The sequence below is a fragment of the Rhinolophus sinicus genome, linkage group LG03 (assembly GCF_036562045.2).
Source record: "Rhinolophus sinicus isolate RSC01 linkage group LG03, ASM3656204v1, whole genome shotgun sequence".
Lineage (NCBI taxonomy): Eukaryota > Metazoa > Chordata > Mammalia > Chiroptera > Rhinolophidae > Rhinolophus > Rhinolophus sinicus.
In genome coordinates, this window is record NC_133753.1 from 190023301 (window position 1) to 190040134 (window position 16834).

Below are 16834 nucleotides of genomic sequence, written 5' to 3' on the forward strand. Positions count from 1 at the left end.
GGATGTTCATCTGTGGTTTAAGTGTGGCCTAACGATTCGCTTGTGATGGGCAAAATGCATCTGCAATTTTACCTAATATTGTTGTCCACCACATATGTCTTGTGTCAATGAAAGGTGACATCTTGGTGGTGCCCTGTGTCCCCACTGTTGAGAGGATGCTGAACCGTGGGACCGAGGATGTGAGCTGGGACCACCAATGTCCAGACAAGTGTGAAGGAGGAAGAAGTGCTGCAAACCCAGGTTTGAGGCACAGAGAAGAAAGTACAGACTGGACTAAAATAGAGCCTGTCTTTTTCTGGCCACACTGGTTGCCAACAGACCTCCAGTTTGACTTATACCAGAACCCCACTGACCTGTGCAAGTTACTGTTTATGTATCGTATGTATGTGAACTTTTCAGGACTCTTGCTGCTGTGAGTGACAGAGACATAACTCAGACTGCCATAAACAAAAACGGGAATTCACGGCTCATGTTACTGACGTGTCTGGGCTGCCTCTGGCTTCAGATGTGGCTGGAGCTGGTGTTTGACCCGCGTCGTCATCAGCCCACTACAGGAAATGCAAACAAACTTTTAAAAATCAACTGGGACAAAAGAGATCCTTAACGTACAAACTTTCCAAAGCTGGGTGTCTGGCATTTGGAGCATAGTTTACCAAGAAATAACGTGAACAGCTGTCGGGTTCCAGGCTGCCCTCAGAAGCCTACTGAACCCACTGGGGACTGAGCCCGGGTGATGGAAACCAGTGAAGAAGCAGGAGAGCAAAAAAACAGGGTTTTCCATCTTTTTTCTCCCTCTGGAATTCACGTTTGAAGGACAGTGGGCTGAATGAACGGACAATCAGAAAGTTGATGGTGAAACAGTTTCTTTTACAAACCCTGAAGGGAACGTGTGCCTTTACAAGACTTTGGTAACTGGAGCACTGGTTCTTTGCAACGATCTCTCACTTGTGTGAGGAAGGAGGGGGCTCGCTGCATGGATATATGTGGAAACATACAAAATACATTCAGTTAGTGGCCCTACCACCCCCAACTGCAATACATGCCACCTTCTTCATTTTTTAAATCGCATAACTAACTTGGTCCACTCCTAGAAGAGAAATGACAAAAAGTCCATCCCAGTTATGTGCGAGGGGGAGTCCCCTTCCACCTCCAGGGTATTATGTAGATATTCCTTGAACTAATGCTGTCTAAGAATTAAGGGGAATTATTTGCTGTGCCCCGCAAATAATGACAATAGTACCACTAACTATTGCCTGACACTGTTCTAGAGACTTTACATGTGATGACTCATTTCATTCTCACAGCAGTCCTATGGGGCGTGATGACTGTCCCCACGTTACAATGTAGAAACTGAGGCACAGGACTTCTACTAATGGGCGGAGCTTGGGCTTTTACCCGCCATGCGGGGCCACCTCCTTGCCCTGGCTGCCCACTCGGGGCCCTGAAAGCATGGGACACCGTTGCGCCCCTGGGCCATGCATGGCCAGGGCAGATCAGGAGTGGCTCCCCAGCCACCGGGCCCTGCCTCAGGAGGGTGGGGTGGGACCCGCTGGGGAGGGTGTCAGAGCAGAGGGAGAGCTGGCCACCATCTGTAAGTGAGGCCCACTCCCTGGAATGTAGGAATTTGGCAACCGTTGGCTACAGGTCTTTCATCTACTTTTAAGAATTGAGGATGCACAAAATTCATAAAACCAACACAGAAACTGCACTGGCTGAAGGAACAGAGCTCATACAATGAAACGTGAATGAAAGAGTTGACATTTACAAACAAACGAATGGAAAAACATTTCAGGTTATTAATATTCAATTCAACTGAATGATGACATATTAGCATGTTAGCCTATTAAATAAGCAATTATTTTGAAGAAATAACCCTGACCTTTTACATTAAAAAAAAAAAAAAGTCACTCACTGGCTGCAGTAGTTACTCAAAGGCCAGAAAAAGTTCATTCAAAAGAATAACAAAATTTTAAAATGGATTTACATATTATAAAATCCAAGAGTTACATAAAGAACATGTAGGTAAAATTCTCTCCCATCCCTGTCTCTCAGCCAGAGTCCCCTCCCAGTGTTATGTCTTTATGTTTCCTACCAGAAGCCCTCAGTATACATTAGTATATAGTCTCCCCTTTGCTTTTTTTTTCAGCACAAACAACTTTCTACACCCCATTCTTGCACATATATATAATAGGCTAAATAGGCATATTTAATAGGCTAAAATGCTAATACATCACATACATATATGTGTATGTGAGATATCTTGTAGAACATTCCATGTTATTTATGGCCAGTGTCCTCAGGGAGTGAGGTGGCTCTTACAAATAGGAACCGGGAACGCATGCCAGGAGGCACCCCTTGTCAAAGGCAGTGTGGGAGTAACCGTCTGTATCGTGTATGAGTAACTCAGGACAGCGCAACAGCCTCTCCGGCCTCACAGCTGTTAAACCCACAGGACACGATGTGTTTGAGATAATTATTTATCAACTTACAGTGACTCCATCAAACCAGGGGGGATGTCTGGTTAGAGTTCACAAGCTCAGACATGTGAAACCTGGTGCCAGCCACCGCTAGGCTAAGGGTCCCCCGCCACTGCCCGGGAGAAGGAGCCGCCTCCGGCCAGGCCAGGGCTTGGACCCCAAGGGCAGCCTGTGACGCGGCTGGATGGAAATAGATGTGTGTGGGGGGAGGGGGCGGTCCAGCACAGCCTCCGCGTCTCTGGAACTCAATGGGGGAAATGTAAGGAGAACGGGGCAGTTCATGCGGGAGCAGAAACTTGGAGAGGAGACTGGACGGTAGCACTGCACTGGCAGGATGTCTGCTGCCGCGGGGGCCGCATCCTGGGTAGAGAAAACACCCTGAGTGTGAGCAAGTGGCCCCAGGGAAGCGTGCTGATGGGGGAGCCCCAGAGAGAAGGTGCGGAGGGCTTGCGGCTGAGACCCCTGAGCTGCATTCCCAGGCCTGTGCGCCCGTGGACACCGACACTCTGCTCCTCGCATCTGAAACTGTGGGACTCGCGTAATCCTATGCTGCGCCTTGGCCCGACTGGAGCGACCACGGGCGGTGCCATCCTGCCAGTTAGCCTGCAGCTGGGGAAGCGGCCGAGCTCATTCTGTCCTTGGGGTGGGGGGCGGGGGGGTGTCTCGGGCGCAACTCCTGACAACCTCCTGCAGCGCAGGGGCTGACGTTCCAGTTTTGGTTTAGGCTTTAAAGTGGGGTGAGGAGGAAAAATTAAATCTGAACTAAACGACCCTATGAAAACCCATGGGACTGTCCCAGGGATCTCCTTCATTAAAAACAGGAAGCATTCTCAAGGACATTTCAGGGAGCCTTTTCCAAATAAAAGCAGGGTTTAAAACACCACCCTTGTGGAAGAGTTTCCACCAGGCACTAGTGGACCCAGGTTTGGGAAGTGACCCCTCTGTCCTTTTCTCTTCCCAAGCTGTGCCTCAGACAGCCTGGCTCAGCTCCACGGACTTGCAGACCTAGACCCAAGCAGGCTTGGACAGCACTGCTGCTGGTGCGGAAGCCTCCTGGGCCGCCCGCACATAGCCCGATTATCCTGGTCACAGCTTAGTAGGGTGACCAGTTGTCCTGGTTTCCCGGGTACCAAACCTGGGAATGGCCCAGGGAAACCAGGGCGGACGGTCGCTGTGATGTGACCTGAGGCAGAAATGCCTCCTCCGTCCATTTGCTCCTGGGCACCCCATGCCCTGAATGTACCAATATGACTTCATCAAAAACACTGCTGCCCCTTTCACCAGACCGGTCTCAATTCTTTGGCTGTCCTAACTGTAACGAACTTCCTGTGACTTCCTCCACCAAATTGTACCTGGATGCTCGAGGCCTTCTGGCCAAAGAAGAACAGAAAGCTCAAATTCTAATTTTATCTCCTTAAAACATTTTTGTCAGCTCCAACTGATGAGAGAGACATTCAAGCAGTAGGAATTTTACCAGGCATTGGGCTTTCGTTATCAAACATTGAATTGCAATTTCATCACCAATTCAACAGAGAAGGGCTCCAGAAAGACGGGGGTGGCAAGACTTTTGCTGTGTCCGGGGATGTGAAATGCCCCTTTTTTTATTATTCCCAAGACTCTGGCTGTCTGTATATTCGGGTAACGTATTTCTTGAGAGTCTTGTCCTGGGCCAAAGGACTTGATTTCCTTCCAAGTTGTTGCTGTAATTTATGACTTGCAGCCTCTTTCTTCTTGCAGGACACAGTTTGATGTGCTGTGTACCCGCTCGGGGTTTGTTGATCGTGCAGACTAACAAAGCCCGGCATGTTTATCTCATTTGAAGAAACGTGGCTGTGCTGAGACCGGACAAAGGCCCATCTGACTCATCGCTGCTCCCACACTGACTTTGTTCTCGGCCTAACTCGGGCTTGCAAAAATCTCCAACTACTTACCTCGGGGTATATACGCTGGGGATTCCAGCTACTTTCCACTCTTACTGTCGTTATTTTCAAACCTCTGCATTGACGAATGAGAACTAAGATTTCATCTTTGTGTCTGTGTTTTTGATGATAACAGCCTGACTCGAGGAGTCTTGTGCAACAGAGCCCTAGAAAGGCCAATTTATCCCACGGGTCCTATCCGAGTGATCTTTGAGTTTGGTTGAGAAGTATGCTTAGAGTTTTTCAGAATACCTTGAACATTATCATCAATGCCCAAAAAGTGACAGCGGAGGCCTTTGTGTTTGCTCCCCTGGCACTTTACAGAACATTAGAGTGTTGGCCTAGGCTTAGAGGGTCACACAAATCAATGCTAATGTAATCTGTTGGCTAAAACCATATATTTCTCAAGAGGAAGTTAATGAAAGGGAAATTTAGAAAAAATGTTCTTAAAGCAACAGTGATATCACTTTCTGAAAAACAAGCTTATGGCTTTAACCTTCTGCCTCCCTCACCCATGGCTCTCTCTGCTTTTTTTCTTAACAGGAAAGTTTTAAGTACCTCTGACTTCCACATGCTGGAGATTCTCCCGTCTGAGAGTCCAGCCCAGGCCTTTCTCCTATGTACCAGCCATGTACTGGGTGGTATGAATTCCAGGATCTTCTCTGAAGCAATCATGGACTCTGTGAATTCTGGAACAACCTGGAAAAGCCAGAGACAAATCAGGCTGCCCCACTGGGCTGTCCATCCTTGTGTCAATTCACACTTTTCTGATTACTAGAGTTTTACGATAGGTTTTACGATTGGCCATAGCTCCAGTTTCACTGTTCTTTTTCAAGGTTACTTTGGCTTTTCATAGTCTTTTGCATTTCCATATGAATTTTAGAATTGTCTGGTCAATTATCATAAGAAACCCTGAAAGGCTGTGATTGGGATTGCGCTGAATCGACAGATGACTTTGCGGGCAATGGACCCCTTTATAGTATTGAGTCATCTATTTTACGAACACGGTATTTCCCTCCATTATTTAGTACTTTTTAAAATTCTCAACATTTTGTGGCTTTCAGGGAAGAGGTGTGGCAGAGCTTCCGTTAGATGTTTCCTAGGTATTTTATTTTAAACTATCATTAGAAATGAACCAGTTTTCGTTTATAAAGAACCTTGGCTATTACCCCCAAAGCCTTGCTTTCACGATTATTATTTACATGGGCTTGCAATTTTTTGAAAACACAAACTGAGCAATAGCTTCCTTGTTTGGGGCTTAGTCACCTCCCTGAAACATGGGGACACTGGGAACCACTGGTAGAGAAGATCTCACAGTAATTCCCCACTATTTACAATTAGGGCTTTCTGAGGAATCCAAGTGCCCCAAGAGGGAAAAGACACAGATCTGCAGAAAAGAACCCATTTGTAAAGGTTAAAGCTGGGGCAGGCCTGCTCTGACCATCTCAGTGGACATGCACAAAGCTCATGTCACCCTCGGCCCTCCCAGCTCCTTACATCCTTCTTAGCTATTCTTCTCTAGAAACAGTCTGAGATTTGCCTGCTATCCAAACTTGGGAGCACTGGAAGATGTGAGGTGTGAATGGGCAGTCCATGGTGAGGAGCTGGACATTCTGGCCTAGAGGGAGGACGTTCAGACCACTTTTCTCAACGTCAAGCCCAGAATCTGTCGAGTTCCATCATGGAGAAGAGCTGAGAGGAAGTACTGCTGGGTGAAGCAAGCGGACTTCCCCCTACAGTGAGACCAGGCTAAGTGACCAGCAAGTGAGGCCGAACTTCTAATGGATAGACACCTATTTCTAGGTCTCCAGTGTAGAGACTGAAGCAATGTGCTCGAGCCCTTTTTTCTTATAAGTACTTGGCTTATTTTCCTGGTATTGCCTTCCTTCCCCACCTGGGCAGCCATTTAAATGAAAAGACATGACTGCTAGACTTCCTGGCAAAAGACCAAATGCCATCTCAAGTCAATACTAGGACAGATTAATCCTCTTTAATAAGTCATTTAAAAGTGGAAGGCAGTGTTATGTATTAAAATGGTGTGTGGAAGCCACTGCAAGAATATTGTCTTTTCCATTTTGTGTTATGAACCTTACTTTTTCAAGTTAATTAACCTATGCTTTTATTTTTCTGGCACTTGCAAAATGATAAATAGCTCTACAAAAAGTCTTTTTTTCAAATATGGAAATTTCTTAATTTATCTGGATGACACTGGTTAATAAAATTATGTAGGTTTCAAGTGCACAATTCTATAATCCATCATCTATATATCACATTGTGTTCACCACCCAAAGTCAAATTTCCTTCCATCACTATCTATTTAACCCTCTTTACTCTCTTCTACCAGCCCCCCCCCCCCTTACTCTCTGGTAACCACTAAACTATTGTCTATGTTTATGAGTTTTTGTTTGTTTTTTGTTTTCAGTTTTATATCCCACATGAGTGAAATCATATGGTTCTCGACTTTTTCTGTCTGACTCACTTTGCTTAGGACGATAATCTCAAGATCCATCCATGTTGCAAATGGCAGTATTTCATGTTTTCTGATGGCCGAGAAGTATTCCATTGTGTATATATACCACATCTTCTTTATCCAATAATCTATGGAAGGACACTTTGATTGTCTCCATGTCTTGGCCACCGTGAATAATGCTGCAATGAACATAGGGGTACATATAGCTTTATAAATAAATGTTTTCAGATTTTTGGGGTAGATGCCCAGGAGAGAGATTGCTGAGTCATATGGTAATTCTATTTTTAATTTTTTGAGGAACCTCCATATTGTTTTCCATAGCGGCTGTACCAATTTACATTCCCCCGAACAGTGTATGAGGGTTCCTTTTTCTCCAGAACCGCTCCAACCCTAAACATGGCAATTTTTAAAGCAAACATTTAAGAATTTTAGATTAATCATGGAAGGAAGCAGTCATGTAAACATGATATAAAGCTTGAAGATGGTGCCATCATTAAAAACCCAGAGTCAACATGGAATATATATAGTGGAAGCCGCCCTGACATTTGGCAGATAGTCTAAGGAGCTTTACTCATGGGGTTTATGTTAGGATACCATGGCCTGTAATTTTCCACCTCCAGAGAACAGAGCAGGTCCCAATTTCTAGGCTGAGTTGTGGTCCAGTAGGAAACGGGGGTTATGAATAAAATTTCCTGTGCAGTGATGGCAGAGAGGTAGTGGTTAGCTTCCCAGGGCATCCTGCAGCCCATTGAAGCCATAAGGACCCGGAACTCCCTTTCTACGTGGCCAGAGGAAGGCAGATCCCCTTGGGAACCTCAGGTTTGAACTCAGCTTATAGAAGTTTGGCCCATGGAACTTTCCATAAAGAAAGTTTGTCCTGGCTTTGCAGTGCTGGGGTTGGGCCTGGAATAGGCCTTGGGGATGGAGCCCAAGGGCACAGTGAGTGATGGGGTACAGTCTGGGGCTGAGACTGCTCTGTGCTGACCTAAAGGTAGAAGGGGGCCCTGCAGCCCCTGAGGAGGGCCATCCCTGGGCTCCCCCCTCAGCCCCACACCTGCTGATCCTGTCCTGGCAGGGGAAGAGCTATGGGGAAGGCAGGAACTGGGAGAGAAGGGGCTGGCACGGACTCTGCAGCGAGTCCCCAAGGGTAAGGGCAGGGACTTCCGGCTATTGAGTCGGGGAAAGGGTATTCTTTTCTTGGGGTCCTTGTTCCGGCACCTGTTTGCCGAGGGGATATTCTTTGTTTCAGGGAAGCCTGTGCCCCGGTGGTCTGGGGAGAGTGTACATGACATGTCTTGACATTGTGAGAGGGTAGTTATTTATTGTGTACTGACCGAGTGCTGGAAAACAGTGACAAAGAAGACAGACAAGATCCCTGCCCTCATGGAGCTTAGCATCTATGGGGCGGAGGCAGACATGAAACATGTAAGCAAAAAACTCATCATTTAATGCACTAAAGAACAGGGCATGAGAGAGACTAACAGAGACCACCCTTGGGGGTCAGAAAGATTCATCTTCAAGGACATCTAACCTGAGGTCAGAGATAAGGAAGAAGTCAGGTCAAGATCGGAGGGTTAGTGTTGGGGTCGAGAGGCCTCGGAAGAGAGAGGACGGTGTGTGAAGGTCCCTGAGGGAAGATGGCAGCACGTGTGAGGTCCTGGGCAAACCAAGTGATTGGAGTTGATGCAGCGAAGAGAGGATGGCATGTAGTGGGGCAGGGACACCATTCTTACAGCAGTGGGAAGCCCCCCAAAAGTTTAGGCAGGGAGGACAAGACCTTGATTGCATTTCCCCTGACTGACTCTGCTCTGAGTGGGTAAAGCTCTGAAAGTGTGCAGAAGTTGAAGTTGGGAGACTAGTTAGGGATGTGTGGGGGCCTAAGTGAGGAGGGGAGAAGATGGAGGTGAGGGGATGATTTGGAGGTGGATAAAATGCAAAAGGCAGGACAAACAATGGCTTCAAAATTTCTGGTCCAGTGCCTGGGTAAATATCCCTGGTTTGGGGCTTAGATGAGAGTTGAATTTTGTTGTTGTTGCTGCTGTTGTTGTTGTTGTGGAGGGTGCCATTCAGCTTCAAGTTGTCCTTTCAGAATTAGTTGTGGAGGGCACAGCTCAGCTCCAGGTCCAGTTGCCGTTGCTAGTTGCAGGGGGCGCAGCCCACCATCCCTTGCGGGAGTCGAACCGACAACTTTATGGTTGAGAAGACGCGCTCCAACCAACTGAGCCATCTGGGAGCTCAGCAGCCGCTCAGCTCAAGGTGCCGTGTTCAATCATAGTTGCAGGGGGCAGAGCCCACCATCCCTTACGGGAGTCGAGGAATTGAACTGGCAACCTTGTGGTTGAGAGCCCACTAGCCCATGTGGGAATCGAACCGGCAACCTTCGGAGTTAGGAGCATGGAGCTCTAACCGCCTGAGCCACCGGGCCGGCCCCGAGAGTTGAATTTTAATGTGTAAGTAGAGAGTTGGGTATAGCGGAGAAAGTATAATTTCTCCTCTACCCTTCTGAGTTCTTGGCTCAGACCCCTATAATAAAAGACAAATTAACAAGAGGAAAACAAACAGAAGTTTATTAACATGTAAACCTCATACCCATGGAAAAATAAGTAACTCTAGGAGGCGGCTTAGAACTCTGGCTTATATGGCATCTTCCACAAAGAACAATAAAACTGTGGAGAAATGACTGAACCAAGCAATGCAATGTTAGGCTTCCAAGAGCTAAGATAAAGGCTACTTAGTAAAACTTGTTATGTAGATTCCTCTGGTGTCAGGTCCAGGCTGAAAGGTTCTAACGTTGTGTCCAGTGATGAACTTTTGTCCTTCCTGGTAGAGAGGGAAGGAGGGACACCTTTGACAACTTTTAGACAGAGGGGAGGGCAGGGAGCTTTCCTTACATCTGCGATTTTTCAATTGCCTTCAGCTGAAAATAATCCTAAAGCCTGAGTGACATACTCTGGTCCCCTTCATCGGTACGTGACCTGGAGCACAGGGGACTTTGCTGGAGACACGAAGTTTGGAATTGTTGGCACAGAGATGGTGTGATATGTTGAATAAATGGCCCCCCGAAAGATATCTGTGTCCAACCCCTGGAACCTGTGACAATTACCTCATATGGCAAAGATGAGATGAAGTGAAGGATCTTGATACAGCGACATTGTCCTGGATTATCATCCATGTGGGCCCCACATGCCAGCACAAGCGTCCTTACTAAGAGACAGTCAGAGGAGGTTTTTATGTACACAGAGGAAACGGCAATGTGAGGATGGAACAGAGAGTGATTTGAAGATGCTGGCCTTGAAGACTGGCGTGATGTGGCCACAAGCCAAGGAAGGCCAGAAGCTACTGGACCCTGGAAGAGGAAGGGGACAGGTCCTTCCCTACACACTCTGGAGGGAGTGCAGCCTTGCTGATATACCTTCATTTCAGCCCAGTGATACTGACATTGGACTATTTGTCTCCAGAACTGTGAGAGTGAATTTCTTCTGCACTAAGCCACCAAGTTTGTTGTAATTTGTTAAAAAGCAACAGACAACTAACACAGTGTTACACAAAGGAATGAGATCAGTTGAAGTCACCGAGGCAAAGAGCCTGTGTTGTCAGAAGATGTGGCCTCCATCTGAGCCCAAGCAAAGTCTCACACAGGAGGAGATGGCCTCAAAGAAGAAAAGGGATGGTCCAGAAGAGTACAGGCAAGTGAATGCAACACACACACAGCTATAATGCCTACTCTCATTTTTATTTCCTGTTTGCCCACTGGGCCATAATATTGAAAAAGAAAAGATTCTGAGATCTTACCACCTTTGGTGAGCCTACTGCAGTAAGTCCTGGCTCGGTAGAGCTTAGTGCGGGACGTAATTTTCATGTTTGCAAAAACTTGATGCTTTGCATTGTTTCTCTTCTCGTGTAAGCATTTAAAAATAAATATGGAAACCAGTTCATTACGTGGTGTAACAATCCAGCTGTGTAGGCAGTTCTCAAATGATCAATAGGGTGTGTCTCAGAAATCTGTTTCTATGTCAGTTGTTCTGACATATTCCCTCCTGTACAAGCACATTCACATGAGAGAAATTTGGTCATGAACTAAAGAATAGAGTAAAAGTGAGTAAAAGGGGTTTTAACCTTAAAAAGTGACGCAGGGAAGCATTTGGTCTATAAGCAGTAATTATAAACGAGGCAATTAGTTTTAAAATCTTGACTTTTTCGGACTTTCATTAAGAGATTCTGCCTTGCAAACCCTTTAACGTTTCTATTCTATGGGAGGAGAAAGCAGAAAAATGCCCTGGTGAATGCAGTAGTCGTGAAAAGAGGCCTTTGAACTGGGGTCTCCATAGAATGCGAGCCACAGAGCGGAAGATAAAACCCTAAACATTTTTGAATTGTAAATAAGAAGTGGACAGTGGAAGCAATGTCTGAAGAAGCAAATGTCCTGTCGCCTCAAATTGTACCAGAATCGTACCCTCCTCTCTTGACCTCTTGCCATTGCCAGAGCAACTTGACAACGCCTGGACCCAACCTGGGGTGCTGCCTGAAACCCTGCTCTCCCTTCAAGGCCCACTGCTCTGCTTTTTCCTGTTCCTTCGGAACTTGGAGAATTCATTGCATTCCCCTTTCTGGAAGTTACATGAGCCAGTACTTTGCCCAGATGCTTCTTGAGTGCAGAGCTGGCCTTTGCATCCCCACTCAGCTCCGCCCGGGGAGCAGCTCTGCATGAGCAGGCAGGGCCAGCCCAAGCTCTTCTCTTCCCGTAGCCCGGCAAATCCCTGTCTTACCTTCTCTCGCCAGTTATCCTTTCCAGGGTATTCTGTCTGGTTATTGTCCAACAGGAGTAGAATACTAGTGCTGATAGTTGAGTAAGAATTCAACAAGAAATGAGTCAGCAGAAAAGTCAGAAAATGTGCAATGAACTTATAATTCTGACGAACTTAAATACTGGTTGCAGAGTTCTCCCTGATAAAACGAGTCACTTTGAAAATAAGATTAAGCAGTTGTTTTGTACCCATCTCAGGAGACCACCATCACCTAATCCTGAAACTAACAAACAAAAAGAGACGTACTGATACTGGACTTCTGCTTCTGGGAAGCTAGAGCAGCGAGGTACACTTTTCCTGTTCTCCCCATGAAGTACAACTAAAATTCTGTGAACATTCTATACAAAACACACTCAAGAAGACTTAAGGTGAAGAGAAGAAAGAGGACCAGTGAGGGGCCTCAGGGCTGCATCCACAGGTGGGGAGTTCTGTGGCGCTTCATATATCCCAGTCTCAGAACTGAAGAAGCCACAACCTGGAAATGCCCATAGATGCAGACGACACAAGTCCAAACAAAACCCTGCCCTCTCCACACAAAGGACCAGGAAAGCAACATTGCAGGACAGATGTTATTTAGACAATTAACTTCTCTGCTCTAGCCAGACACAGCAGAAAACATCGTGGCTCCTACCTCTACCCCACCAGCAAAGACTGAGTTGGGAATCCAGATTTCCACCATTGCCGGGTTGTAAGGGGGCACCCCAATCAAACCCCTGGCTGAGGTGGTGATAGAGAAAGCCAAATAGGGAGGCTGGGACTTTCATCCCTGCTGGGCAGTAACATGACTCCCCAGCCGCTTTGCTGTCAGCTGGGATCATGTGGGGAGCCTGCACTTCCATTCCCACCAAGGATTAACAAAGCGCTTTCATCTCCCTGCTGGGGTGGTGTTGGAGGAGGGCTAGGGCAGAATCAGGACTTTTATCACTGTCCGTGGTTATCTGGGGCGGCATGGTGGAACTCAGACCCGTCCACCATGAATGAGGCAGCCCCGCCCCCATCCCCAGCTGGACTAGTGTCAGAAGAAGGTTTAAATGAGATTCAGAGTCTCATAACCTAATACCTAAAATGTCTTTGTTTCAAATGAAAATAATTCATCATACCAACTAGGAAAATCTCAAGTTAAATGGAAAAAGTAACTCACACACCAGCAATGAGATGACAGGGATGTTTGGATTACCTGACAAAAGTTTTAAAGCAGCCATGTTGAAAATACTTCAAGGAGCGATTATGAACATGCTTGAAGTAAATAAAAAGATCAAATGTCTCAACAAAAAAATAAAATAAAATAAAAGATATTTAAAAAATTTTTAGAAAATAGAAAAATACAACCAAAATAAACTCAATATATGGGCTCAACAGCAGATTGGAATGGACAGAGGAGAAGAATCAGTGTACTTTCACACAGAACAATAGAAACTTCCCAACCTGAACAACAAAGAAAAGGTAGTTTGGGGAGTGGGGAGAAAGAATACCTCCGCAAAGACCCGTGGGATGATAACAATTTTTGAATGGTTTCTCATCAGAAACCATGGAGGCCCAAAGGAAGTGGCAAAACATTTTTGAAAGAAAAGAACTGTCAACCCAGAATTGTATATTTAGGGAAAATACCATCAGGAATAAAGGGGGAGGAGGTGTAAATGAAGACATTATCCGGTGAAGGGAAACGAAGAGAATTTGTGGCCACCAGAACTATCCTAAAAGAATGGCTACAGTTAGTTCACTAAACAGAAAGGAAAGGACAAAGGACGAAATCTTGGAATATCAGGAAAGGAAGAAAAAAATGAAAAGAGTAAAACTATGGGTAAATACATTTTCCTCCTCTTCAGTCTTCTAAATTATGTTTGATGGTTGAAACAAAAATTGTAACATTGTGTAATGTGGTTCTAGATATATGTAGAGAAAATATTTAAAACAATTATAAACTAGGGAGAGTAATGAGACATACAGGGAGGTAACGTTTCTATATTTCACTCAAACTGGTAAAACAATAACACCAGTAGACTGTGATGAGTTATGTATATATTATGTAATACTTAGAGCAACCCCTAAAGCTATATAAAGAAATACATTCAAAATCATTATGGATAGATCAAATAAAATCCTGAAAGTGTTCAAGCAACCCACAGGAAGGCAGACAAAAGAAAACAGAAATGGAACCCAGAAAAGAACAGTAAACCAAAAAAATAGAAGGGCAGCTTTAAGCCTTAACTTTACCAATAATTACATTAAATGTAAATGATCTAAATACACCAATTAAAAGACAGAGAATGGCACAGTGGATTGAAAAACACGACCCAACCATATGTTGCTTATAAGAAATCTATTCACATATAATGATAAAGGTATGTTGACAGTAAAAAGATGGAAAAGTACACAAGTAAGCATTAATTTTTAAAAAGCAGGAGTAATTACATTAATATCAGATACAGTTCATATCAGAGCAAAGAAAATTGCCAGAGAGCATACGGGATATTACATAGTGATAAAAGGGTCAACTCACCAAAAAGACAGTTATCCTAAGTGTGTACATCAAACATTGGAGCTGCAAGAGATGTGAAGCAAAAACTGACAGAAGTGAAAGGAGAAAGACAAATCAGTAATTATAGTCGAAGACTTCAACATTCTTTTCTCAAGAATTGATTGAATAACTAGACATGACATGGATTAATTCCCTGAATAGCACCAACCATCACAATTCATTCAATATGAAATAGATAATTTGATTAGCCCTGTAACAATTAAGGAAATTGAATTCATAATTCAAAAACTCCACATAAAGAAATCTCCAGGCCCACATGGTTCCAGTGAAGTCTACCAGATATTTAAAGAAGAATTGACAGCAATTCTATACAATCTCTTCCAGAACATAGAACACTTTCCAATTTATTTTATGCAGTTCGTAGTACAATGATACATAGACTAAAAACCGGACAAAGTACAAAAACAGAAAAAGAAAAATTACAGACCAATGTCTCTTATGAATATAGATACAAAAACCCTTAACAAATATTAGTGAATATAGTTCAGAAACAGAAAGAATTATACAGCATGATGATGTCTGCTCTCACCAGTCATATTCAATATCATATTGGAAGTTTTAGCCAGGGAAATACAGCAAGTAAAAGAAACAAGGGCATATATTGGAAAGCAAGAAATAAAACTGTTCCTATTTGCAGATGATGTAATTATGCAGAAAGTCCCAAGGAATCTACAAAAACACCTAGAACTAGTAAGTTAAGCAAATATACAGGATAAATGATAATCATTGAAAAATCAATTATATTTCTACATAGTAGAAATGAATTCATGGACACCAAAATTGAAAATATGGTATGATTTATAATTGTTTGAAAAAGAGAAACATTTAGGTATAATTCAAACAAAACATATATCTATATCTATATCTATCTATCTATCTATCTATCTATCTATCTATCTATCTATCTATCTATCTATCTAAACTTGTAAAACTACAAAATGATGATGAAAGAAATCAAAGAAGATCTAAATAATTGGATATATTATACTCATGGATTGGAAGATTCAACATAGTAAAGGTGTCAATTTCCCCAAATTGGCATACAGATTTAATGCAATTTCTGTAAGAGTCCCAGTAAGATATTTTATAGACATAGATATATTCTAAAATTTATATGGAAAGATAAAGGAACTGGAGTAGCTAAAACTTTTTGAAAAAGGTAGGAAGAGCAGGACAGTCTACATGATTTCAAGGCTTACTGCACAGCTACAGTAATCAAGACTGTGTGGAATCCACGGAGGGAGAATTAATGCGACCCGTGGAACAGGGTAGAGAACCCAGAAACAGGCCCAACTCATTGACTAAAGTCACAAAAGGGTAGTCTTTTCAACAAGTGCTACTAGAACAACTGGAAAACAAGAATAAAATCTACAAAAGAACAAAACCAAGAAACAAATAAACAAAAACAACACTCAACCTAAATTTTACACCCTATACAAAAATGAACTCAAAATGAATCACGGACTTAAATGTAAAATGTAAAACAAAAACTTTGACCAAAAAACTTAGGAAAAAACCTTTAATTTAGGGCTAAGTGAAGAGTTCATAGACTTGACACCAAAAAGCTTGATCTACATAAAGAATTGATAAATTGGACTTGATCAAAATTAAAACATTTTTCTGTGTGAAAGATCCTGTTAAGAAAATGAAAAGACACACTTATAGAATGGGAGAACATATTTACAAACCACATCTCTGATAAAGGACTAGTATCTAGAATATACAAAAAATTCTCAGAACTCAATAAAAGACAACGCCATGAGAAAGAAAACAGGCAAATGACACGAAGAGACATTTCACTGTAGAGGATGTACAGATGGCAAATAAGAACATGGAAAGACGCTCAATATCGTTAGCCATTAGGGAAATGTAAATTAAAATTGCAGTAACCTGTCATTATTCACTTGTCAGAATGGTCAAATAAAAATTAGTGACGACACCAAATGCTGGCAAAGAGTCAAAGAAACCAGATTAACTCAGACATGTGGTGAGAATGTAGATTAGAACCAACCTTGTATTTCTGTTCCTCCGGAGCCACCGAGCCATCGATGTCTGTGACTGAGGAGGTGCCACCTCGGGGACAGTGAGTGTCCCATGCCCTGACTTTGGGACTTACCTTCAGTATTTCAGCAAACAGATGAAAAATGAAACCCGTTCTGCAAGTCCCGCAGGACCAGGTGACTCCGTGTGGGGGGTCTTCACAGATGCGGGATCTTTGGTTTGCTCGTGACACCAGGACCTAAACCTCAGTGCTTCGTCTTCTTCACTCTATCCGGACAAGGCTGATTTTGCTTCTCTGTGGCCAGGATGCAGCAGTTCTTTTCTTTGCTCTGAGTCTACGTTCATCAAGAAACTGGGTAGCTGAGGTCTGCCAACCAGCACAAGGCGCAGTGCCACTATGAACAGCTGACATTCTGGGTTACACACCAGTGAGCCAGTCTGCAGGAGCCTCAGCAACTCCCATCTCTGGCTGTGCTGAGCAAACGCCCAGTCTAGAAGAGTCTCCTCTGCAGCCCCCCAGGCCCTGACCCATGAGGGGCCGGCCCATCCTTCATTTTCTCCCTCAGCCATCTCTCTTTTCGATTCAATAGTGACCAATGTAAATAAAAGGCCTAACACAAAAA

At 44.0% G+C, this 16834-nt stretch overlaps 1 long non-coding RNA gene across 1 annotated transcript in view; it reads left to right on the forward strand.

Moving 5' to 3' along the window:
• LOC141570729 (uncharacterized) overlaps positions 1–6733 on the forward strand; it is a 26015-nt gene extending 19282 nt beyond the window's left edge. Inside the window, exons 3-4 of the long non-coding RNA XR_012495176.1 lie at positions 4215–4414; positions 4940–6733. This is a non-coding gene — a long non-coding RNA (uncharacterized LOC141570729). The remainder of the gene's footprint in view (positions 1–4214; positions 4415–4939) is intronic.
• The last annotated feature ends 10101 nt before the right edge of the window (positions 6734–16834 follow it).